Genomic DNA, 25,139 nt, shown 5'->3' with positions numbered 1-25,139 from the left:
CTATTATGCACTTTTTATTTGTTCTATCTATTTCTATTGAAAATTGTCTCCATTATTTCAGTCACATACATAGGGTTAACTTAAGTATAGCAAAAGTACACAATAACAGCAATAAACTAAAATGATTTACTGTGAATGGCTTAACTATTAGCAGTGCAGGGAACTTCAACAACTCCAAGACTCATGACAAAAAGATTATCCACCAAAAAAAAAAAAATCAGGCCATCCACTATAGAAGGAACTGATGGAGTATGAATGCAGAATGAAACATGCTATTCTTCACTTATTTCCTCTATGAATTTTTTTCTAGTGTAAGATCTGTCTTCTTTTACCACATGATGATCATGGAAATATGTATTATAACCCATGTATAACCTATAATACTTTACTTGCTGTCATTGGAAGTTGAAAAGTTGAGTGGAGGGAAAGAACATAGATTGAAAAATGCCAGGAAATGATTATTGAAAATTCTATCAACAGGTAATCTGGGAAGAAAAAATAAAAATAAATATAGCAGAGTTGGAAGAAGGTGGGATTTTGAGTGGATGGGGTTGTTTCTGATTAGGAAAATCCATATAACCTTTGTTATGATTATAACAGTTGAGGGGGGAGAAGGGATTAAGGGATTGTGAAGTGGAGAGAGAGATGACTGATGGTGAATGAAAGTCTGTTTAGCTCTCCCTCTCCAACACTAAAACATACAAGAGGGGTATTCCTGTGATAATGTTTGAGCAGGGATGGACAGAGACTGCTGACCAGACAAGAGGCTTCTTTAGGTTGAGGAAAACACTTTTTCCTAGGGCTTTGCTAGTGCCTGGGTCCCAAGAAATCTCCTCTGAATGCAGTCTTGCCAGGGAAAGGCTGAATGGCTGACAACTGGATTTTGCTTTGACCAAAGCTTGGTAAACCGCCTTTCCCAATTCTCTCTTGGTTTCCCTTTATTCTTCTTTTATATACTTTAGAGATAAACTTATCTGACTGTGATTTACTCATAAAGGGTGGTTTATTGATCAAGATACATACAAATATATACAAAGGTAAGAATAGAGAGGCAAAGGGATCAAATATCCTACAGGTATTTCCCACTTATTTGCATGCAATATTAATGAAGAATAATTTTGAGAATGAAGATGTGTGTTTTTGAGTCAATGTCCCTGTGATATCCCATCACCAAGTACTTTTGCTGATGTCCATCATCTATTCTACTCCTTTGTCCTTGAAATGAGCATACTTGTCTATGCATTTTAAAAGAATTTAATATTAATTTCTAAGAAAAAAACATTCCATACATTTTATTATACCAAAAGTACTCCTAAAGATTCTTAAAAACTAATATGAAAGATGGGTGAGAAGAAGACAGAATTCCTGATATGAAATGTAAATAATGCAAGCAATTCAGCCTATAATACAACTGGGTAATATATACAATTGATGGAAAACCACAGGCTCCTTCTTGAATGTGCTTTAACTATACATTTCTGACTACCATTAAGGTAAAAAACATTAGCTAATTTGTGTTTGTGTGGTCAACTAGAAATTAATTTTCTCCTTGCCCTTGGCTAAAGTTAAGTCACTATACATTCAAGTATTGAGAGATATGGGAATACTCCCCACAGGAAGGAGAAAGGATTTTCTTTTTTTTTCCCTTCAAACATATTTATTTCCACTGCCATGGAAAGCCTTTCAAGAAAGTGAAAAGAGGCAGTATCATCAACACAGTAGGATATGACCAGTGTACCATCCACAATCATATAGAATGGAGGATTTCTTTTTTCAAGACCATGCTCAGAGTGTTGACCAGTACATATGAGTTGATTTTATTCTCTCAACTTCTTTTGAAGATAATCAACCTCTTGAATTTCTTTTGGAACTCATGACTCACGTGTATTCTGCAAAGCACCATGGCTGGATCTGTCTGTGCTGTCTAAAATGTTAATTCCTTTCCAGAAGTGTACTTGCTCAGGTTACATGAAAATGACTAGGATATGCCTGATATTTTATATAAAATACAAATTAAATTATATAAATTATTACATTAGGACATGACTAATTTAATTTTCCTTCCTGCCTTCAATTCCTAATGTTTTGGATAGAGTCTATCTTTCTGAGAGAATTTAATCTTAATTGATATAGATGGGAACTTGAAACATATATCCCTGAAAAACTACATCTCAAATCAATGGCAAAAATCATTGCTTAACATCAGATTAGAGTAAGTCTACAGGTATGAAGTAATTAAAAAATAATAGCTTAAATATCATCATCTAGGCAGTTATTAAATGAAAATCAAACAAATAAGCCTTCTTTAAAATAACTGGTGGTTTGATTGAATTCTGACTTAATTCTCTTCTAAAAAAAATAAATAACATTCCCCCAAGATCAAAACTATGACTGTTTTTAAAATTTACACAAGACTGTTCTTTTTAGTGGATTTTCTTTTTAGAATGGGGAAAAAATGAAAAATAAATTAACCTATTTTTCATGCTTTGTATTAACATGACTTTAGGGAGACTAAAAAAGAAAATGAAAAATAAATATGTGTTTAACAGATCTAGTACAGTTTGTGAGTGCTTTGGTATGACAGGACTGTGGTAAGAAATTCATGTGGCTGTTTTTATATTGACTTTTGTGTTGAAATGCTCTTCCAAACAACTTATGCTTAGAAGTAGTGGTCTGAAGTCAATTTTATGTGTCCTAGTGATCTTGGAAGGATAATCTTGATGGAGACATAGGGAACCCTAATACTCCTATCATTTGATTTTGCATTTGAAAAAAATCCAATAAATGTCCAAAGTATAAAATGTGGTGAGAGGGTAGTGACTATATATATATATATATATATATATATATATAGTGATTTATTATAAAAGTCTTGATACCTTATTAAACTCTCAGTTCAATAAGTCAACAGTGGATATGGCCACCAAAAATCCACATGACCCTAGGTTTCATTGAAAAAAATGGTAACATTTATAGAATATAAATTTATTTTCTATAGTCTCCAATGCCTGAGTAATTTCAATGAAGAAATCCAACATTTCTCACTTTCTCTGTGGCACGTTAACAATGTTAAGAAAAATGGAAAGAATATTGCAGTCTTAGATATTGCATGCTTGTGGATTATGAAAAATCATTTAGTTTGTTGGAAATGATTGGAAAATTAAACATAGTATATGACTGGTGTAGAACAACCACATATTAGTATCTTTAAGGTGTTATAAAATAGATATTAAATTGATCACTTGGTGGAAAAAAATAGACTAACATTCACTGAGAAATACAGTAAAGGATATAATTTCTGCCAGATCATTTGTGGCTATAGTAGACGTAGTTTTCCAACACTTTGACTTAAAAAACAGAATTATTGTTAACTAAAATTGACTCACACATTTCTTATTTGTTTCATGATGATTACATTTTGTTTGCAGTTATTACTCTCCACTAGTAAGAAATTCAGAGCTAGTTAAGAAAGTTATACATTTTGCTAATTGACTCAGGAATAAGTGTTCACAGTCCTATTACCTTTCCTTTTAGTAGTACACATATTTAGTTTATATAGATTTTCAAACACACTTTGAGTACACAGTTAATGAGTCCAATGATTTATGGTCATGCAATACAAAGATAGCTGACTATTAGAATTCTAATAATGGGAGACTCAAAACTTGCAGAATCAGCTTACTTAATGAGTCTTTAGTGTAACTTGAAAACCTTATCTAAGAGAAAAAGAACATGGTGGTTATTTTAGTCATATGTTTCTAAAATAGCATATCTTTTCTCTCTGCAAAAAGGCAATAAGAATAATAACTACAGAAATGACATAAAGAATCAGGTAAACTTTGATTCATGTCTTGGTTCTGACCTATACTTGCTATGTGACCTCGGATATGTCATTTTACTTCATCTTTCAAGGAGGAAGAGGAGGAGAAGAAGAAGAAGAAGAAGAAGAAGAAGAAGAAGAAGAAGAAGAAGAAGAAGAAGAAGAAGAAGAAGAAGAAGAAGAAGAAGAAGAAGAAGAAGAAGAAGAAGAAGAAGAAGAAGAAGAAGAAGAAGAAGAAGAAGAAGAAGAAGAAGAAGAAGAAGAAGAAGAAGAAGAAGAAGAAGAAGAAGAAGAGGAAGAAGAGGAAAGAAGAAGAAGAAGGAAGAAGAAGAAGAAAGAAGAAGAAGAAGAAGAAGAAGAAGAAGAAGAAGAAGAAGAAGAAGAAGAAGAAGAAGAAGAAGAAGAAGAAGAAGAAGAAGAAGAAGAAGAAGAAGAAGAAGAAGAAGAAGAAGAAGAAGAAGAAGAAGAAGAAGAAGAAGAAGAAGAAGAAGAAGGAAGAAGAAGAGGAGGAGGAGGAGGAGGAAGAGGAGGAGAAGGAGTTCCAGTTATGTCATTAACTCCTTCTGAAATCTTGAGGAAGGTATATGATATCTCTAAGCATCAGTTATTGTATTTGTACAATGAAGAGTTTAGATTAAATATTCTTACTCTGAACATTCTATTAGTAACATCCATCAGAATGGGATAGATTATAAAATAGAAAATTATATGTTATAGCAGCTATAGAATAGTCACACCGATGCACTATTGATAGACCTACAAATGAGTACAACCACTATTGAAATCTTTCTGGAATAATACACAAAAAGTTACTAAAACGTCCGTGCCCTTCTACTCACCTATACTACTGCTATGCCTCTTCTCAGAAGAGATTTAAAAGGGAGGGAAATACATACTAAAATACTTATTGGAAACTCTTTTTGGTATTGCAAAAAGCTGAAAATGAGATGCCTACCAATTGGGGAATGACTCAACAAAATGTAGTATATGAATGTGATGCAAAACTGTTAAGGTATAAAAAATGAGTAACAGATGATTTCATGGTGATGTGGAAAGACATATGAATTAATGCAGAATGAATAAAAGAACCAAAAAAATAGTAGTATAATATTAAACTGTGAGCAGCTAAGTGGTACAGTGAAAACTGGAGAAAGAATTGGAAACCACTCCAGTACCTTTGCCAAGAAGACCCCTGGAAGGGTCATCAAAGATGACTAAAACAATCGAAAATAACAACAAAAGTATCAATATGATAACAAAAAAACAAATAGTTTTGAGTCTTTTATAAATGGATTAAAAATGAAATTAGCAGAATCAGGTTAACAATTTATACAATAATAAAAGTAATTAAGTGGCAGATAATTCTTAATACTATAAGAACTATGATGCTAAGATGACTATGTTTTTGGTTAAACATTTTCTATCCCTCTCTTGATTAAGAGGTGATGATTTTGGGTGCAGAATCACATATACACATACACATAGGCTAATGAGGGAATTTGTTTTGCATGACTATGGATATGTTACAAAGATTTTTAATTTTTATTTTTCAATAAGGAGATAGAAAGGAGGAGATAGAAAAGAGGTATCATTGTGGGTTTTTTAAGCATTCAGTTAGTTTCTGAATATAGCTGGAATAGGAATCAGTTTTCTAGAAATTAGAAGTCAAAAATTAAGTAGAACTACAGAACAGAGCAAAATACTAATGAGTTGTCTAGTTTGTCAATAAACAAAAAGTCTCTTCAACAATATTTAGTAGGCAAACAACCAATCAATCGACAAATATTTGTTAAATAGTTTTTTGACCAAGGCAGTATATATATTTAGGTGCTATTTCAATATTAGAAAAAAAATGGAGTTAGAAAAAGACCTTAGAATAAATCGAGTCAAATTCCATCCAATATGTAATTTCTTTTTATGAAATCCTTGAGTCACTAAGACTCTAATTGAATAATTTTTCAGATGTGAAATTTACTATCTAATAAAGCAATCTATTTAATTAAGGAAGGATTCTTTTTGTAACAAACATTTGTATTTTGTTTTTTCAGTTACATATAAAATAATTTTTAAAAATCTTAGCTTTAAATTACCTCTCTATTTCTCCTTCCCTTTCCTTGAGAAAGAAAACAATTCAATAAAGATTATACTTATGTGGTCATGCAAAACAGTTCCATATTAGCCTTGTTGCAAAAGATAACATAGATTAAAAAAAGAAAAAATATTTTCAATCACTAAACTTTTATTAATGACAAAGATGGGCCAGCTATTTGTTCAGCCTGGGTTTACAAAGAAATGTAAAAATCCTGTTCTCAAAGAACTCAAATTTTAACTTATTTAATTCATCTATCCCCAGTAGCTATTGTCCCATCATTCTCCTTGAGAATACAGTCTAGTCAAAGTTTTTCTTCTTTTCTTTTCACTTTATTCTTTACATAAGGTTTAATTTAATTTTCCTCCAGTTACATGTAAAAATAGTTTCCAACCTTTTATTTTTTAAAATTTTATTTAAATTATTAATTCAGAATATTTTCCCACAGTTACATGATTCATGTTCATTCTCTCCCCTCCTCCCACACTCTCTTGTAGCCCATGTGTAATTCCACTGGCTTTTACATGTGTCATTGATCAAGACCTATTTCCATATTATTAATATTTGCATTAGACTGGTCATTTAGAGTCTATAGCCCCAATCATATCCCCATCAACCCAGTGATCAAGCAATTGTTTTTCTTCTGTGTTTCTACTCCCACAGTTCTTTCTCTGGATGTGGATAGCGTTCTTTCGCATAAGTCCCTCAGAATTGTCCTGGATCATTGCATTCCAACCTTTTAAAAATAATTTTCAGTCTTAAATTCTTTCCCTCACTTCAACAACAACAAAAATTAAGAAAGAAATCTTTCAATCTATTCTGAACTCTGAACATTTGGTCTTGACCTCATCATTCAACCAAAACTGGTCTCCCCAAAATTACCAGTGATTTTTTTAACTGCTAGATCCAAAGGTCTCTTTTGCTAATAATCTTTCTCTAGTCCATCATAATTTCATTAATATAGGTTTCCATGACACTACTCTATCATATATCTTCTCCTACCGGTTGAACCACTTATCAGTCTCCTTTCCTGGTACTTTATTCTGGTCCTGGCCAATACCGAAGGGTGTCCCCCCAGGGTTCTGTCTTGGGCCATCTTCTCTTTCCCCTTTGTTGACTTCTATCAGCTACCATGGATTCAATTATTTTTAAACCAATAACTCTTAGATATACTTTTCCAACCTTAACCTCTCTCTTATCTTTGTCTTGCATTTCAACTGACTAGTAAACATTTCAAATGGAAGTCCCATAGAAATATCAAAATGGTCAAAATTGAACTCATTATCATTTCCTCAAAATAATTATCTCTTTCAAGCTTCCCTATTGCTATTAAGGGTATCACAAACCTTTCAGTCACTCAGGCTCAAAACCTGAGAGTTATCTTGGATTTCTCATATTCTCTCACATCTCAGATTTAATCTGTGGCTAAAGAAAGTATATCTTTAACTTTCCAAAATTTCTCAAATACACATCTTCCTCTTCTCTGACACTGCCTCCACCTTGTAATAGTCTGTCATTGCCTCATACCTAGACAATTACAGTAACTTCCTTGATGATCTGCTGCCTTGAGTTTCCTTCCACTCTAGTCCATTCTCCACTAATCTGTCAAACTGAACTTTCTAAAGTATAAATCTGACTATGCCATCCCTGTACTCAATAAACATCAGTGGGTTTCTGTTACCTCCAGAATCAAATAAAACTCTATTTGACTTCAGTGTCCTTCATCTCCTTTCTCTTTTTTATCTTCCAATCTTCTTACAATTTATTCATGCCCCCCACCCAAAACACTTCAATTCAGACATAAGACTCCTTACTCTTCCTCACAGAAGATCAATGTTAGGAATTGTCATGGAATACTCTCACTTCTTAGAAAGCTCTCCTTCATCTTCGACTCAGCTTCCTTTAAGTTCTATCTATAATCCCACCTTCTAGATGAAGTCTTTCTCATTTCACCTTTGTTAATGTTAGTCATCTAATTGTGATTATCTTTAAATTACCCTATTCATGCTTTTTTGTACATAGTTGTATGTATTTAGACTAAGATTATTGAGGGCAAGGAACATGTTTTGGTTTAAAAAATAACTTCTCATTGTTCAATACACAGTGCCTGGCACACAGTAGGTATTTAATGAATGCTTACTAAATGGATGATTGATTCCAAATTCAATGTTCCTTGAACTTTGCTGTTCTGCTTTGCACAACTTCAGTTGAATTTTTCCTCACCTAGTCCTCTTTTTTCTATCTAACCTCCCAAACTGATAGATGCGTATAGAATTTTTAGTGGGCCTTTTTGAGGGCAAAGTTCCCTCCCCTTTTTTGTAACTAATTAATTAATTTGTTAATGATAACATTAACTCCTTAGTTTAGGCCAATCAAGGAGATATGAAAGGAAAAGGACACTTTAAAATAATTATTATTTACACTATAGGAAAGTGATTATTCCATGAAAGGCTAGGCTAGCCCTAATGATCAGGGGTACAGACATTCCCATGAAGAGTTCTATGAATGCTTTTTAATGTAAACAAAGTATCATACCTCTCTACCATCCTGGAAGTAATTTTTACAGATCTGCAAGTTTATATTAAAGGAGATATGCATGTCAAAGGTCATATTCTTTCAAGTCTTCATAAAAAACTCTTTCTATAATAGTCTTTTGCAAAGCCACAACCATTTTATTGAAGGTAATCTAATTGAATGTTGTATTAGTCATTTGCTAATAGTGAAATGGAAGGAACAGCCACTCAAATTTGAAATTCTTTTTCTGAAGCAATATTCATAACATGGAGATCAGCATGTGAGCTAAATGATAGTTTAGAAATTTCAACTCTGGAGATGCAGGGGTAACTTTCAGCAAGAATTCTCTCTTGGCAGAATTCCCTGTCTGTTGGGAATTTTCTGGAATTGTTGACCTTCATAGACCAGTGGATGAAGCCAGTTTTTAAAATGTCTAATAGTTGAAATTTTTATATGTGTCATATTGCTAAGTGTATTCATTTTCCCTAGATTCTTCATTGAACCTATGTCCTGAATTGACTTAATTAATGGGATGTTACAATCAGACAAGCAAAAGAAAAATTATATTCATAAATGCAATACAAATGACTATAATATTTATAGGGAACGATGGGTGGATATGAAGAACAGCGGATACAGAAGGTTTGTAGCAGGGAATGGAGGAGTTGAAGGGAGAGAGTGAATATGGCTGCCAGTGAGGCAAAGGAGAGAGATTCCCCCTGCTGAGAGGCCATTTTTTTTTTAACAAAATGGGGTGTCAGCGAAATGAGCCACTTATGATAGCCTGTAGAGATGTCTTCTCTATGGATTGATACTGAAGATGCCCCAAGCAGGTAAACATGGACCCTTCTGAAGAACAAGCCTTTCCCCAGACTTTGGTTGCCCAGCAGGGGTCCGATAAGAACCTTTTGTAGTTGGATGATTGAATTGAGATTCAGCTCCCTCTATGCCCCAGAAGATAGTCTACTTATCTAGCTGCGATATTCAAATACAATTAAACTTTAATATCCAGTTTGGATTGGTGAGGTATCAGGGAAAAGGGAAGAGGGATGTCCCTAAATAAGTTTGAGTCTTTCTCAGCTTTGGAGCTACCGTCCGTCCTCACAGGCTGGTGGAGTGTTTCTCCTATTCCTGTCTATGCTATATCTATGCTAGTTTTCTTAATTTCAAAATCTTAGCAATAGAGAACAAGCAACAAGAAAAGTTCTAAATTTCAGAGCTGTTTGGGCCTGTCTCTTCGGGCTGAAGAAAATTAGCAACATCTCTATTCATAGACTCTGAAGAAAAAAACTCCCCTTCTCACTCCCTACACCAGGAAGGAAATGCTAGTCACAAGACCAACTGCCACTCCCAGTTGCCCCTTCCCCCACCAACTGTCAGTCTTGTCAATTTCTTCTCTCTCTAATATTTACCCTGTTACTTATTCCAACACAGTGGCAGAAGGTCCAGAACTTGTTTTAGTTTCCTTTCCACATGCCTTAGAGAAATATATTTGTATTTGGTATGTATGTGTGTGTGTGTGTGTGTGTGTGTGTGTGTGTGTGTGTGTGTGTGTGTGTAGTTGGTAGGGTGAATAGTGGAATAGCTAGGCAATGCAGTAAAAAGAACACTAGGCTTTGTGTCAGAAAAATCTAAGTTCAAATCTAGTCTTCGACACTACTAGCAATACTACCTTGAGCAAATCACTTAACCCCTATTTGCCTCATTTTTCTCAATGTGGGATAATTAAAGCACCTGTCTCCCAGGATACTTGAGAGGATCAAATGAGATAATGCACAAACTGCTACATGACAGGTGCTATGTAAATTCTTAGTCTCTTCCCCCTCCCCACATCAAGTCATTTTGAATGCCTTATATTATTCTTACCACTATGCTGGCCAAACCTCAGTTGCTGACAATTTTCCCACCACCCTCACCCTACCCCATGTATAGTAGTCACTGCTTCCTCACTTGCCCCTGTCAGAATCCCCAGATTCATCCAAGGCTCAGTTTAGGATTTCCCTCCTATAGGAAAGCTTTTTTGCCTCCCTGCCTGATCACTCCCATCCCAAGAGTTTTTGTTTGTTTGTTTGTTTGTTTGATTAAAAAAAAAACATTTTATTTGGTCAATTTCAAACATTATTCATTGAATTAAAAACTAATTTTATTTTCATCTCTACCCTCCCACCACACCTTCCATAGTCGACATGCAATTCCACTGGGTATCATGTGTGTCTTTGATCTGAGCCCATTTCCATGTTCTTGATATTTGCGCTAGGATGTTCATTTAGAGTCTACATCCCCAATAATATCCCCTCAACCCATGTAGTCAAGCAGTTGCCTTTCTTCAGTGTTTTTGTTCCCACAGTTTGTCCTCTGCTTGTGGATAATGTTTTTTTCTCATAGATCCCTGCAGGGTGTTCAGGGACATTGCATTGACATGAATGGAGAAGTCCATTATGTTTGATTGTACCACAGCATATCAGTCTCTGTGTGCAATGTTTTCCTGGTTCTGCACCTTTTGCTCTGCATCAGTTCCTGGAGGTTGTTCCAGTCCCCATGGAATTCCTCCACTTTATTATTCATTTGACCATAATAGTATTCCATCACCAACATATACCACAATTTGTTCAGCCATTCCCCAATTGAAGGGCATCACCTCATTTTCCAGTTTTTTGCCACCACAAAGAGCACAGCTATGAATATTCTTGTACAAGTCATTTTCCTTTTTATCTCTTTGGTGTACAAACCCAGCAAGGCTATGCCTGGGTCAAAAGGTAGGCAATCTTTTATTGCCCTTTGGGCATAGTTCCAAATTGCCCTCCAGAATGGTTCGATCAATTCACAACTCCACCAGCAATGAATTAGTGTCCCTACTTTGCCACATCCCCTCCAGCATTCATTACTTTCCATAGCTGTCATGTTAGCCAATCTGCTAGGTGTGAGGTGATACCTCAGAGTTGCTTTGATTTGCATCTCTCTGATTATAAGAGATGTAGAGCCCTTTTTCATGTACTTATTAGTTTTGATTTCTTTGGCTGAGAACTGCCTGTTCATGTCCCTTGCCCATTTATCAATTGGAGAATGGCTTGATTTTTTGTACACCTGATTTAGCTCTTTGTAAATTTGAGTAATTAAACTTTGTCAGAGGTTTCTGTTATGAAGATTGTTTCCCAATTTGCTTCCCTTCTGATTTTAGTTACATTGGTTTTGTTTGTACAAAACCTTTTTAATTTGATGTGGTCAAAATTATCTATTTTACATTTTGTGGCTCTTTCTAAGTCTTGCTTGGTTTTAAAATCTTTCCCTTTCCAAAGGTCTGATATGTATACTATTCTGTGTTCACATAATATACTTATTGTTTCCTTCTTTATGTTCAAGTTGTTCACCCATTCTGAGTTTATCTTGGTGTAGGGTGTGAGTGTTGATCCAAACCTAATCTCTCCCACACTGTCTTCCAATTTTCCCAGCAGTTTTTATCAAATACTGGATTTTTGCCCAAAAGCTGGGGTCTTTGTGTTTGTCATAGACTGTCTTGCTGAGGTCACTTACCCCAACTCTATTCCACTGATCCTCCTTTCTGTCTCTTAGCCAGTACCAAATTGTTTTGATGAACATTGCTTTATAATATAGTTTGAGATCTGGGACTGCAAGGCCACCTTCCTTTGTATTTTTTTTTTCATTATTTCCCTGGATGTCCTTGATCTTTTGTCTTTCCAAATGAACTTTGTTATAGTTTTTTATAGTTCAGTAAAAAAGTTTTTTGGAAGTCCAATGGGTTTTGCACTAAATAGATAAGTTTGGGTATAATGTTCATTTTTATTGTATTAGCTCGTCCTACCCATGAGCAGTTAATGTTTTTCTAATTGCTCAAGTGTTTTTATTCCTTTAACACTTTTCAAATTATCTTGTATTTTCCTTCTTTTTCCATGCTATATTCCTCAGTGGAATGTAAGGATCTGGAAGATTTTGACTGTTTTTCTTTTCTTTTGTGAATCCCCAAATTCTAGCACGGCTCATTGCACATAGTACATGCTTCATAAATTCCTATTTCTACCATATTGTGAACTCTTTACCTCCCCTGCTCCAATCTCTCCTTTACTCAGCTTCTAAAGTGCATGTCTGAACACAGTTTCATGCTCAAAAAATTCCAGTGGTTCTCTATTTCCCTTTGAAGAAATTAGATGATGCTTCTTTTTTGATATTTAAAGCTTTGCAAAATCTGTCTTTGGCCTTTCTTTTTGGACACATTACATAACTTTTCAACCATACTTGTCATGTTCCTTCCAAAAAGGTTTATTTGATATTATCTCTGCCTGATATTGATTGTGTTCTATCTTTGATCCATGCCTTCACATAGCATTTTCATCATTCTGGAAATAGACTATATCCTCATCACTGCCTCTAAGAATCCTCATCTCTCAAGTGTTACTTTCTACATTAGGCCTTTGCTAAGTCTTCTCTACCTCTTCCATAAGCTACCTACTAGTGCCTCTCAAAACCACACCAAAAAAATCACAATTTGAACTGGGATATATCTTGTATTGATCCTCACAGCTAATATCTGAATTATCAAATCCTCTGGAAAAGGGTTCTGTCTTCCTCATGAAATGCTATACACTGGACAGGTAAGCCAGTCCAGTGGAAGCAGAAGGGGATCCTAAGAGAGAGGCTAGAGGGAGCTTGTATCAGGCTGGGCAACCATCGCCATTATTTTGAGCATTATCTTCCCTCAGACTTTGATAGTTTGAATTTTAGATTTACTCCACCATGCTTAGTATTTAGAATTTTAGCAACCAGCAATGTATACACCCCCACTTAAGGATTAAGGGTGGGGGAGGATGGTCTGTTACCTGCATGTGCTAGCAAGTGACAAATCAGAAATAACTGACTGACCACCTGGGCTGTCCTAAAGTAAGTTTAAGCCACCATTGGTACATATGAGATGCAGGAAGTGATGTAAAGAACTGCCTTTATATTTTGCATCACTTCCTGTGAGGGGCACTTTGGCAGCCTTTTGCGGTGGCTCTTGACTTGAAGGGATGGAGTGAAGAGACCTGAGACTGCTTCCTTTAGGCAACCACATGGTGAGTGTTAAGCCTGAATCCTCTCTCCCTGGCTTTCTGAAGGCACCAGCCTCCAAGGTGGCCCCTCATCTTGGAGGATGCCTAGTGGCTGGAAGCTGAGATGATTTAATCTTCTGGGAAGGCCCCTTGACTGAGGCTTCTGAACTCCCCCTGGCTCAGGCCAGGCCAGAGTAGATCTTCTACCCTTTTCCCTCTTTCTCCATCATTCTTAATTTCTTCCTTCTATTGTAAATAAATCACCACAAAATTCTATCCTGACTTGAGTATTTCATTGGGATTTAGAATTTAAATCCCTGGTGACCATTAAATATTATATTCAGTCTCAACCTTAAAAATTTACCATTAACAATAGTGACATCCAAGGGCCCTGAATTCAAGAGCCTATTGGGAATACTGCTGCTCCTAGTTCACTGTTCTTAACCCAGGGGAAAAATGCCTTTAATTATGGAGCCTATACATTACTTCTGGTAACTTTATAACCACACCAGAAGACTCATAAATGAAATTTTTTTGCAACCAAAGTCCTTCACATTGTTAAATTGTTGAATATCATTAAATGATATGAACCTAGCAGAGGAAATGGCATTAAAGAAGAAATATTAACATCTACTTTAAAATATTCCTTAAAAACCATCAGACTCTTCCATCTGATTTGTACCTTGGGGAATAGTAAGTACCAAGTAAATGCTTCATGCACTTATTCATTCATTCTCATTTCTTACCCACCCTCCTCCCTCTAACCAATATTCTTTGGTATTTTCTGGTAGTTATAGAGGGAAACAGTGATATTTAAGTAGATAATCCATAATATGTAGGAGAGGGAATAGGATGAGAAAATTTATGATTGTCACCCTCTCTTTTCCTAAGTCAAGTTTAGGCAATACTATAAGTTTTATTCAGTTACTAGTTCAGGCTCAGATCATCTACCACATCCAGCTCAGAAAACAGAGTCATATCCACTAACACTGACTTGACACCTGATAGCTCTCCATGGTTCCCCTTCTTTTTTTTATTGTTTTTCTTGGAATGTTTCCCTAATACTATTCCTCACAAACTCACTCAAAATTCAGTGGTCAGTGTCAGTCATGGAACTTGAGAATCTCTTGGTAACCTTGCCCCAAGTCTTGTTTTCTGTCAACATGATATTAGACCTAGGGCAAATCACTTAGCCTAGTTGAACATCATTTTCATCATTTGCATGATGAGGGTAAAAATAAAATAGATGATTATGAAAAGCAATTGATATAATGCATGTAAATCACTTTGCAAAACTTCCAAGTACTTTAGCACCATTGCAAATGATAACCCAAAAGATTCTCAGATTTTTTCACTGGAAAATGTGCTGATGGATTATTAACTTATATGAGCAGTGTGATAGAGGAAGGTTCCAGAGACTTGATTTAACAGAGACTGGAAGAACTGTGAGGATTTCCATCCACAGTAGGGGATGGAGAAAAGGGCTTGGAATCCAGAAGAAGAGCAGATTCCAAGAGGGAAACAGTTGGCTCTCTCAGTCTTGAGAAAGCAAAGGAGCTGGTTTGGTTAGAGACTAACTACTGAGCACTGAACTTGATCCCTATGTGAACCCAACTATCATCCCCTCAAAGATCCCCAAAGAGAGGTGACAGGAACCTGAATGAAGCAAGAAGCAGTTTTCAAGATCTGTCATACCCCTTGGACACCCTGCATCTGGATATTGCTCAGCCATGATAAGACCAGAGTTCACCCACCCTGAACCTCTGAAAGGGAGGGAAAGGAAACTTAGTTAGGTAGGGACCTCCTTTCACCACTTTCCTCTAGACCCTGAAACCCCATAACCACTTTTCCTGTTTAACCCTGGACCATTTAATTATTAGAATAAAGACTGTTATCTACCATCCGGACTACAGTGTGAGTGAAGAACACTAGCTCAACTGAGGAGAGAGAAACTGATTTCTCTCTTTTCCACTAGGGAATAAGAATATTTCAAATCACAGTTATTAGAAGACAGGGAAAGGGCAAGTTTAGTGAAGAGACATTTCTGAAGAGGACTGTAGGAGGGAACAAACCTATCTCCCCTCTCCTTCTATGTCCTGGGGCAAATAACATGTACTCCTCACCTCCCTTGCCTTTAACTAGAGGGGTTTCATTCTCTCTCTCATTAATACCATCCAATCAACCCCTCCATTACGGCAGTGATACAAAAATGAGACTCTGTGTTTATTGTAAATAAACATATAATAATTTGCTATTGGTTTTCCTTTCCTTTTTTCCTTGTAATTTTATTATGATGTCACTCAGCAAGGCCTTCTGGCCTAAACACATTTAGTGTAATTATAGCTGAACTTTAATTGAACTATTTCATCAGGCAAGGTAAATATATGGCATTAGTTAATTAGTGCTGGGAGGATATACAGAGAAGTGAATCAAGGAGTGAAATTATTTTATTGCTCACTCCTGAATCATCCCTTAGCTGTTATAACTTATACTTACTTTTAAAATTTCTTTTCTACCTCCCCAACTCCCCATCCCCCCGCCATCCTCATATATTTTAACCCATTAATAATTTCCAGAGCCGGAGCTAGAACCCACCACAGACATCTTAAAAAACAAAACAAAACAAAACAAAAAAAAATAAAAATAAAAATAAAAAACCTAAATTGCCCAAAATGGTGTAACATGGAGAAAATTGAAAACATGACATCATAGGTTGTTTCTACTATGCTCTTTCCCAGCCTCCAATGTCTTCTTCTTCTGATGCTTCCATTTCCCACCATGGCAACTAGTGACTACTTGGATGTTTGTTTGCATTGGCCATTTTCTCTTCCAAGGATATGCTCCCTCTTCACATCCATCATTCAGAATATCCAGCGAGTTTCTGGGCTCAGCTCAAATGCCACATCCCACATCATGTCCTTGCTAGTCTGTTGATTATTAGGGCATATCCTCCCTCGAATCACCTTTTATCTATTTCTTCCATTCTTTGATTCTGATTACATATATACATGTGTATATATATACACATGTATATATTGTATATATATGCACATGTATATATGTATGCCTATCTATTGTTATACATAGTTAGATATATCCAGATATATCCTCCCCATGGCTATAAACTCATTGAAGACAGAGACAGTTTTTACTTTGGTTTTAATAGCACCAATGCATGGCGCATAGTGGGTTCTTTAAAATATCTATTAATTGCCCATTACAACAAACAATTAGGCCTATTTTCCCTTAATCAATATTCTGTACTTAGACATTATCTCTACTTTCCCATCAAAATTTCCATTTTTCTCATTGCCACTAGGGAGAAATCTAAGCAATCCTTCAAGGAAGAAGGTGATATGAGAATCAACTCATATTTCAATCTTCTTTCCAGGGATATTTTTGAGGATTGTTGGAAAAATACAAGTTTATGCTTATATAACCCTTAAAATTTCAAGAAAAATGGCAAACTTGTTTTTAGTGATTGCTTTTCCAACCCCAGACTCATAGACAATCACAAATGTGGTCTTCAAATGTTCACACAGTGATTTTGACTTCTTATCATAACTCATCTCACATATCAGAATATTTAACTTGGATACAATTTATATAGTTTTATCTATTTTTGTGTTTTATTACTGTAAAATGTTATATAAATGTGAACAATCATCAAAAGATAGTAGTAGGCAAATAATAACAATTTTATTTTAAAAAGACCTTCTTATTCCTTCCAAGGTCCTTTGAACTTTATGGTATTTTTTGTTGGTTTGTTGTTTTTTTTTCTGCAGCCCTCTAATATAGCTTCTTAACTAATCAATCATCTGTTATTTATTAAATAACTATTATATATAAAGTTCTATACTAGGTGGTTAGGCATATAGATTAAAAGAATACAATGATCCCTACTTATTGAACTATATTGAATGAAATATTTTACTTTCTGTGGTATTTAGGTGGCATGTATATGGTAGGACATCATAATCCAACTCAATATAATTCTAGAAACTGGACTATATCGCTCTTAAAATATTAGTTTCTCGCAATTGAAATCTTGAGTTAGAATTGGAATGTTCTAGCCAGAAGGGTTCTTAGATGCCATCTAGTACCTTCTCTTTCATTTCATGGAGGAAAAAAAAATTGAGGCTTGAAAGCCAAATGGCTCACAAGGTCACATAACTAGTGAGCCATAGACTCATCTCCACAACCTGTTTTTCATATCTATATAGTGTTATTCCCAAAGAAGCCTTCAGATTTGTGGAAAAGGTTTCACCCAGCATGTTAATTATCCAAAATTTTAAAAACAGAAAAGAGGATTTCATTTTCCCTGTTCTTAAAAACCTCTTAGAAGTATTTGCTGATTTCTATATATTAACACTCATGAAGAAATGTTCATAAATTTAATGCATGAGATTTGATTCAGAAGCACTAACTACAGAACTTACAAAACCCTATCAAAACCCCTGTGATTTTACCTCTGTGCCATCCTATCTTTGTGACCTTGGAAAGCAAAAAGAACATGCCTCTGAAAGTGCACAAAGTGAAAAAGGGAAAAAAAGACAAACTCTAATCTTTTTTTTTTTTAGTTTGTTTCATCAGCCCCCCTTTTGATATCTATCTTACAATACGACTGTGCTCCCCACACATTTTCAAAGGTCAAGGACTTCTGTTGAATTTGATCTTTAGCAAGCAGGTGGGAGGTACCATTTTTTTAGGCACTGTTTCTAGGATGGGAACAAAACAGTGAATCTAATGAAGTACTGGAGAGAGTGATTACAAAGTCAGACCTCAAAGGTTTGATTTACTTGCTAAAGAGTAGATAGATAATGGTTTGTGGAACAGGAACAAAAGAGTCATGAGATAGGAAACTCTGTGATTTTTATAAAGTGCCAAATAATTATCATATTTTCCAGACTTAATAGAAGCCAGCCTGTAATCTCTCTGATTTATGTCACTCTCTCCTGCTGAGATGTTTCTTCTCCATCCAGGCTAGGAGATATTTCTCAGTTCCTAACTCATCCTTTTCTATTGTTGTTGTTGTTGTTGTTTTCCCTGGAGGGAAGCAATTTCAAGAATACAGTACCCTTACATTTAGTAAACATTTAAATAATAAATATTTGATCATTTGAGATAAAGAACTATATATCAAGTGGTTGTGAATGGAGATCTTTGCATGGTAATTAGCAGCTTCCAATGCCTTAAGGAAAAATAAGGTATCCTCCTCTCCAGAGTCATTTGTATATTTTCCCACAGAGCAAAGATGGGTAGGAAGCAATTAGAGCAAAGTGGTCATATGGGGAAAAATTCTTTCAAGTACAATGAGATAATGTCTTGGGGCGGCGGGGCAGCTGGGTGGCAGCTGGGTGGCTCAGTGGATTAAAAACCAGCCCCAGAGATGGGAGGTCCTGGGTTCAAATCTGACCTCATATACTCCCTAGCTATGTGACCCTGGGCAAGTCACTTAACCTTTTTACCTAACCCTTACCACTCTTCTACCTTGGAACCAATACCCATGATTGATTCTAAGACTGAGGGTAAGGGTTAAAAAAAAGATAATATCTAAGCATACTGAAATTCTAGTAACCATTGTGGAGTAGAATTTATTTTCTGCTCAATTTAAGATAAAGTGAATAGGTCTTGATTTGTTTTTCCAGTGTTTGTTCTTTTTAAAGAGAGACAGAGAGAGAGGAAAGGAGAGAGGGAAGGAGGGAGAGACGGAGAGAGGGAGAGAGGGAGGAAGGAAGGAAGGAAGGAAGGAAGGAAGGAAGGAAGGAAGGAAGGAAGGAAGGAAGGAAGGAAGGAAGGAAGGAAGGAAGGAAGGAAGGAAGGAAAGAAGGAAGGAAGGAAGGAAGGAAAGAAGGAAGGAAGGAAGGAAGGAAGGAAAGAAGGAAGGAAGGAAGGAAGGAAGGAAGGAAGGAAGGAAGGAAGGAAGGAAGGAAAGTGAAAAAGGAAGGGGGAAGAAAGGAGGGAAGAATGAAAGAAGGAAGAGAAGGAGAAAGGGAGGATGGAAGGAAGAAAGAGTATACATTCCGCTGTTGGTCAGAATTGGACTAAAGTGAGAAAATAAGGCAAGTACCATTCAAGAAATGATACCTATTTATTGCCACCATTTATTATTCATTTTAGTAGATCCCTAGTTTTCCTTCATGCCTGTTTATTTTATTTTTATTTGATATGAGTCTTATAAATATAGATATATCCTTTATATTTATACCTACATTCATCACTCTATATCCTCTGAACAAATCCAAGATCTGTGGGAACAGGTATTAGAATCTAGATTTGCTGAAAGATAATCCAATATTTTTCTGTTGCATTAAGGATACCCCAGGTGCTAGAATCTGAATCTAGAATCAGATAGTCAGGAAAAAGGAAGAGGCAGAAACAAATTTTGTTCCTGGGATAAGTAAAAAATCCCAGAAAGTGTTGAGAGGCCAGACTCTTATTCTTGTGACAGAGGCTGGCAGATAAGAAAAGTGCCAGCCTGAAGAGTGTGTGCATCTGATCACCTTGATGGGGGAGGAGCCGCAGAGGATAGAATCTTGAGGAGAAGGAAGTTCCCTCAGAAGAACAGTTGGTGTCTCAGTTTGGGAGAAGCTAAAGAGGGAGGGATTAATAAGACTTTCTCCTGAGGGTTACAAACATTTTTCCTGCTTGTGACTGGAAATCCTCCCCTCCCCCAATATTTCCCAATTGAAAAAAGACTATTGGAGAGAAACCTGAGAAAGGCATTTTGAATCTATGTCAGACTTTACCTCAGCTCTTGGTGCCCTGGGTCTGAATTGTGGCCAAGGGACCAAACCTTGGGTCAGCCAACCTGACTATCTCTCAAGGGGCTCAGACTGCCAAAGCCTGAGTTTCCTCCAAATTCGAGAAGGTAGGGAAAAGGGTTTCAGATAGAGACAGGGACCTCCTTTTCCCACTATCTTTTGCCATTCCTTTCCCTGCCAGTTATTCCTCTGTATTACCCTGATTGAGTTAATTGACATTAAAGTAGGTATCTTTTCCCCAAGCTGTGAATCAAGTGTGAGTGAACAGATCAAGGGAAGATACATCTTCCTAAGAATAAACCCTTTGGTCTCTAGTAGTGTAGAGGGGACAAGAGGGACAAGAACAAATCTGAGAAAGCAGCCATAGCTAAGAAGGGAAGGTAGAAGGGAGGGGGGAAATCTTCAAACCCCTCTCCTCTTTCTGAGCCACCTCTAAACCTCAGCTGTCTTTCCTAGATCCTGTTTCCTTTATGATCCCCAAAACTTTTTCTCTATTACATTCTCTATACAGCCCATGTGTAAAAAGTCAGATGGCAAGAGTTGATAGGAAGATCAAGGCCAAAGAGATGATTTTCCCAGAGTCCAATGAATAGTCACAAGGGCAAGATAGTAAGGTAGAATATCTTGCTCCTTTCTCTTAGAAGCAAGTGAACATTGAACCCAAGGAGGTACTCCAATGCCAGCCTCTGCCTCCCTCAACAGGCCATAGATTCTAGCCATTCATCTCTCTTACCATCCATACAGGCAGACAGTTGGCCAGCCCTTCACTTTCCCACTGTTGCCTATGTTACCATCCTGGGCCCTGGTCCTCTCTGGCTCTGAAACTTCTGAGGAAAACAGAACATGACACCTTGACCATGTTTTTTAAGGCTTTAGGCGCTCCCGGGAGAAAAGGTGTGGGGGGGGAACCTGGATATTTGTCCTTTGTCTTAATATTGAACTTCAATTTTTTACCTGCCTCACCCCAAATCAGAACCTTTAGTCCTTGAGGCTACTGAGAAGAAAAAAAAAATGGTTTTAAGGGTTCAAGAACTCAAAGCAATTGATATTATCTCAGTACTCTCTATTTTCTGTCTATAAAATAACTTCTGCATCAGAAAAGCTGTTCTACTTCTTAATAATTGATCTTAAGGCAGCTAGGTGGCATAGTGGATAGAGTGTTAGGTCTAGAATTAGAACTGAATTCAAATAGAACTCAGACCCTTCATAGCTATGTGACCTTGGGTGTCAGATAATTTTAGAGCTATGACTTTAAATCTAGATTTAAATGATAGCCAAATAAAATTCCCAAGTCAGTCTGGAAATTTATGGTAATTTAATTAATATAGAGGGAAGGAATTTAAGGAAACTGAGGAAAGAGGATATAGGATTTCTCCTACCTGACCTATGCCAGGGGGAGTTTTAAAATTCCCACCTCTAGGTCTCTGAACAAGATTAGAGGATTCTGAGAGGGAAAAGTTGGAAAGTAAAGGAGGAAAATTCATCCAGAAACTCACCACCGAACCAGACAATAACTTGTAGTCATGCTAAGATGCCAAAAGGCTCAGTACGCAGCTCTCAGCTAACTCACCACCAACAATCAGGGAAAGAGAGAGAGAGAGTCCTTGAGGGACAAAAAATCTCAAATATATAGACTTTTTATCCTTGTGTCTCCTCCTCTAAATTTTCACATCTACCAATCACATTAAAGGCATTTTCTCCAGGACTGTCCATACTTTTAGTTCTCACCTTCTTTGATTTAAATTATATCCTTAAGAGTTATTTAATACTTCTTTGTTAAGTTCCCTTTTTGGGAGTTACTTGATCTTTTGGGGATTAATTTAACCTTTATAGTTACTTAACACCTTTTTTGTATTAGATCTAAAAATAGACAGCTTAAAGTTCTAGCTTCACTATAAGGTGAGAACTAAGTACCTTCATTGTTCAATCAGAAGATTAAAACTTTATCTTTCCCTAAAGTACTATCTAAGCAGGGTAGAGTAATTTAGAGTTCCCAAGACAGTCCTGATTTTGTTAAACTAAGTATGTTCATTGTTACAGTCAGGAAATAGCTAAATCCAATCTTCACATGGGAAGGCCACTTAACCCTGTTTGCCTCAGTTTTCTTATCTATAAAAAGAACTAAAGAAGGAAATGGCAAAATACTCTAGTGTCTTTGCCAAGAAAACCCCAAATAGCATCCCAAAGGATCATATTCAACTTAAATGAATAAATATTGATCTCTAAATATATTTTACTCAGTTACTACATTTACCTTGTCAGTACCTTGCTAACAAAGGCATCCAATACTTTCATGTTTCATTGTAAGAAACCAATGATCTAATTGGTTTCCAGATGCCTCTAATAAGCCAATCTCAGCAAAACATCTCTGACTCAAAGGTTCCTAATGGACTTGATGAAAGTATTCTCAATTTTTAAAACACTAGCCACTAAATTATGTGTGGACTATAGAAACGATTGAGTTTTAGGGTTTGGAGTGGGGGACAACCCCATAGGAAAATAGGATTTTTTATTCTTTGGAACAGATATATTTGTGACATCTGTTTTTCACTAATTTCTAGTTTCTGTTAATCTCTTAGAATGTTGACTTTCTTCAATGTAGATATGTATAAAATTTTTTGAAACCAGATAGCTTCTGTACCTATGTGAAATTTGTCACATAAAAGAAAGTTGTGAATTGTTCTGTCAGAAAAAAATATTTCCTACATGGCCATTTCTTTCACTACTCTTTGGAACTACAGTTAGGATAATACAGGATCTGGCTGCATCTACACTGAAGGGCTAAATGGCATGGAATATGATATTCCAGAAAGCAAGGGAACTAGGTCTAAAACCAAAAATCAACAACCCAGCAAAACTGACTATATTCTTACAGGGGAAAGAATGGTCATTTAATAAAATAGATTTCCAAACATTCATGAAGAAAAGACCATATCTGAATAGAAAATTTGATGCCTAAACAAAGAACTCAAGAGAATTATCAAAAGGTAATTAAGAAAAGGGGAAAAAACAAAAACAAAACAAAACAAAAAACAAACAAACTTTTCTTAAGGAACCCAATAAGTTAAAATGATATATATCCCTACAAGAAAAGAGGATATTGGTAAATCTTAAAAATTGTTATTATCACCTGGGTAGCTAGAAGAATTATACCTAGAGGGAACAATGACAAACTGTATAGGATGAACTGCCAAGAAATAAATATGTATATAGATATATATGTATGCATAAATATACATATATATGCACAGCTAGTAATCATAACTATGAATATGAATGGAATGAAGTGACTCATAAAATGCAAGCAATTAGCAGAGTGAATTAGAAACCAAAACCCTGCCATGTGTTGCCTACAAGAAACACACATGAGGAAGGTAGACACACATAGGGTAAACGTAAGTGGATTTGGCCAAATCTATTGAACATAAACTGATAAAAATAAGGCAGGCTTCTCAATCATGATATCTAACAAAGCCAATGTGAAAATAGATCTAGTCAAAAGAAATAAGGAAAGTAATTACATCCTAATTACAACTCAAGCATGAAATATGTAGGAAAACTATGCTAGTGGGATACCTGAATTTTCCTCTATCAGAACTAGATAAATCAAACCAAAAAAAAAATAAGAAAGAGGTAAGAGAAGTGAATGAAATATTAGAAAAATAGTTAATATATGAAGAAAAATAAATAGGAACAAACAGGAATATACCTTCTTTTCAACAGCACATGGTACATTCACAAAGCTTGACCATGTATTAGGGCATAAAAACATTGCTAACAAATGGAAAAGGGCAGAAATAATAAATGCAATCTTCTCAGATCACAATACAATGAAAATAATAATTAGTAAGGTCACATGGAGAGGCAAATCAGAAATTAATTGGAAATAAAATAATACAATTCTCCAAAATCAGTTAGTTATAAAACAAATCATAGAAACAATTAATATTTTCATTGATGAAAAGGTCAATGATGAGACATCCTTTCAAAAACTATGGGAAGTAGCGAAAGCAGTATGCAAGGGGAAATGTATATCCTTGAGTTCATATATTAACAAATTAGAGAGGGCAGAAGACAATGAATTGGGCATGTAAATAAAAAAACTAGAAAGCGAACAAATTAAAAATCCTCAGATGAAGACTAAATTAGAGATCCTAAAAATCAAAGGAGAAATTAATAAAATTGAAATTCAAAGAACTATTGATTTAATAAATAAGACTAGAAGCTGGTACTTTGAAAAAACAAATAAAATAGACAAAATATTGGTCAATCTAATTAAAAAAATGGAAAGAAGACAATAAAATGGACAGTATCCAAGATGTAGTGAGGTCTCACCTCTAATGAAGAGGAAATTAAGGCAATAATTAAAAACTATTATGCCAAATTTTATCACAATAAATATGGCAATCTAGGTGATATGGATCACTATTTGCAAAAATATAAATTACTCAGACTAATAGAGGAAGAAACAGAATACCTAAACAATCTCATATCAGAAAAAGAAATTGAACAAGCCATCAAAGAACTCCCTAAGAAAAAATCCCCAGGACCACATGGATTCACAAATGAGTTCTATCAAATATTCAACAAACAAATAATCCCAATATTATAAAAACTATTTGATGGAATAAGCAAAGAAGGAGTTCTACCAAATTCCTTTTATGACACAAATATGGTACTGATTCTAAAGCCAGAAAGGTCAAAAAAAGAGAAGAAAACTACAGACCAATATCCCTAATGAACATAGCTGCAAAAATCTTAAATAGACTAATAGCAAAAAGACTCCAGCAAGTGATCACGAGGGTTATTCACTATGACCAGGTAGGATTCATACCAGGAATGCAAGGATGGTTCAATATTAGGAAAACCATCCACATAATTGACCATATTAAGAAAGAAATCAACAAAAA

This window comes from Monodelphis domestica, chromosome 4 (genome assembly GCF_027887165.1).
Source record: "Monodelphis domestica isolate mMonDom1 chromosome 4, mMonDom1.pri, whole genome shotgun sequence".
NCBI lineage: Eukaryota > Metazoa > Chordata > Mammalia > Didelphimorphia > Didelphidae > Monodelphis > Monodelphis domestica.
Note: the sequence above shows the minus strand (reverse complement) of the source record.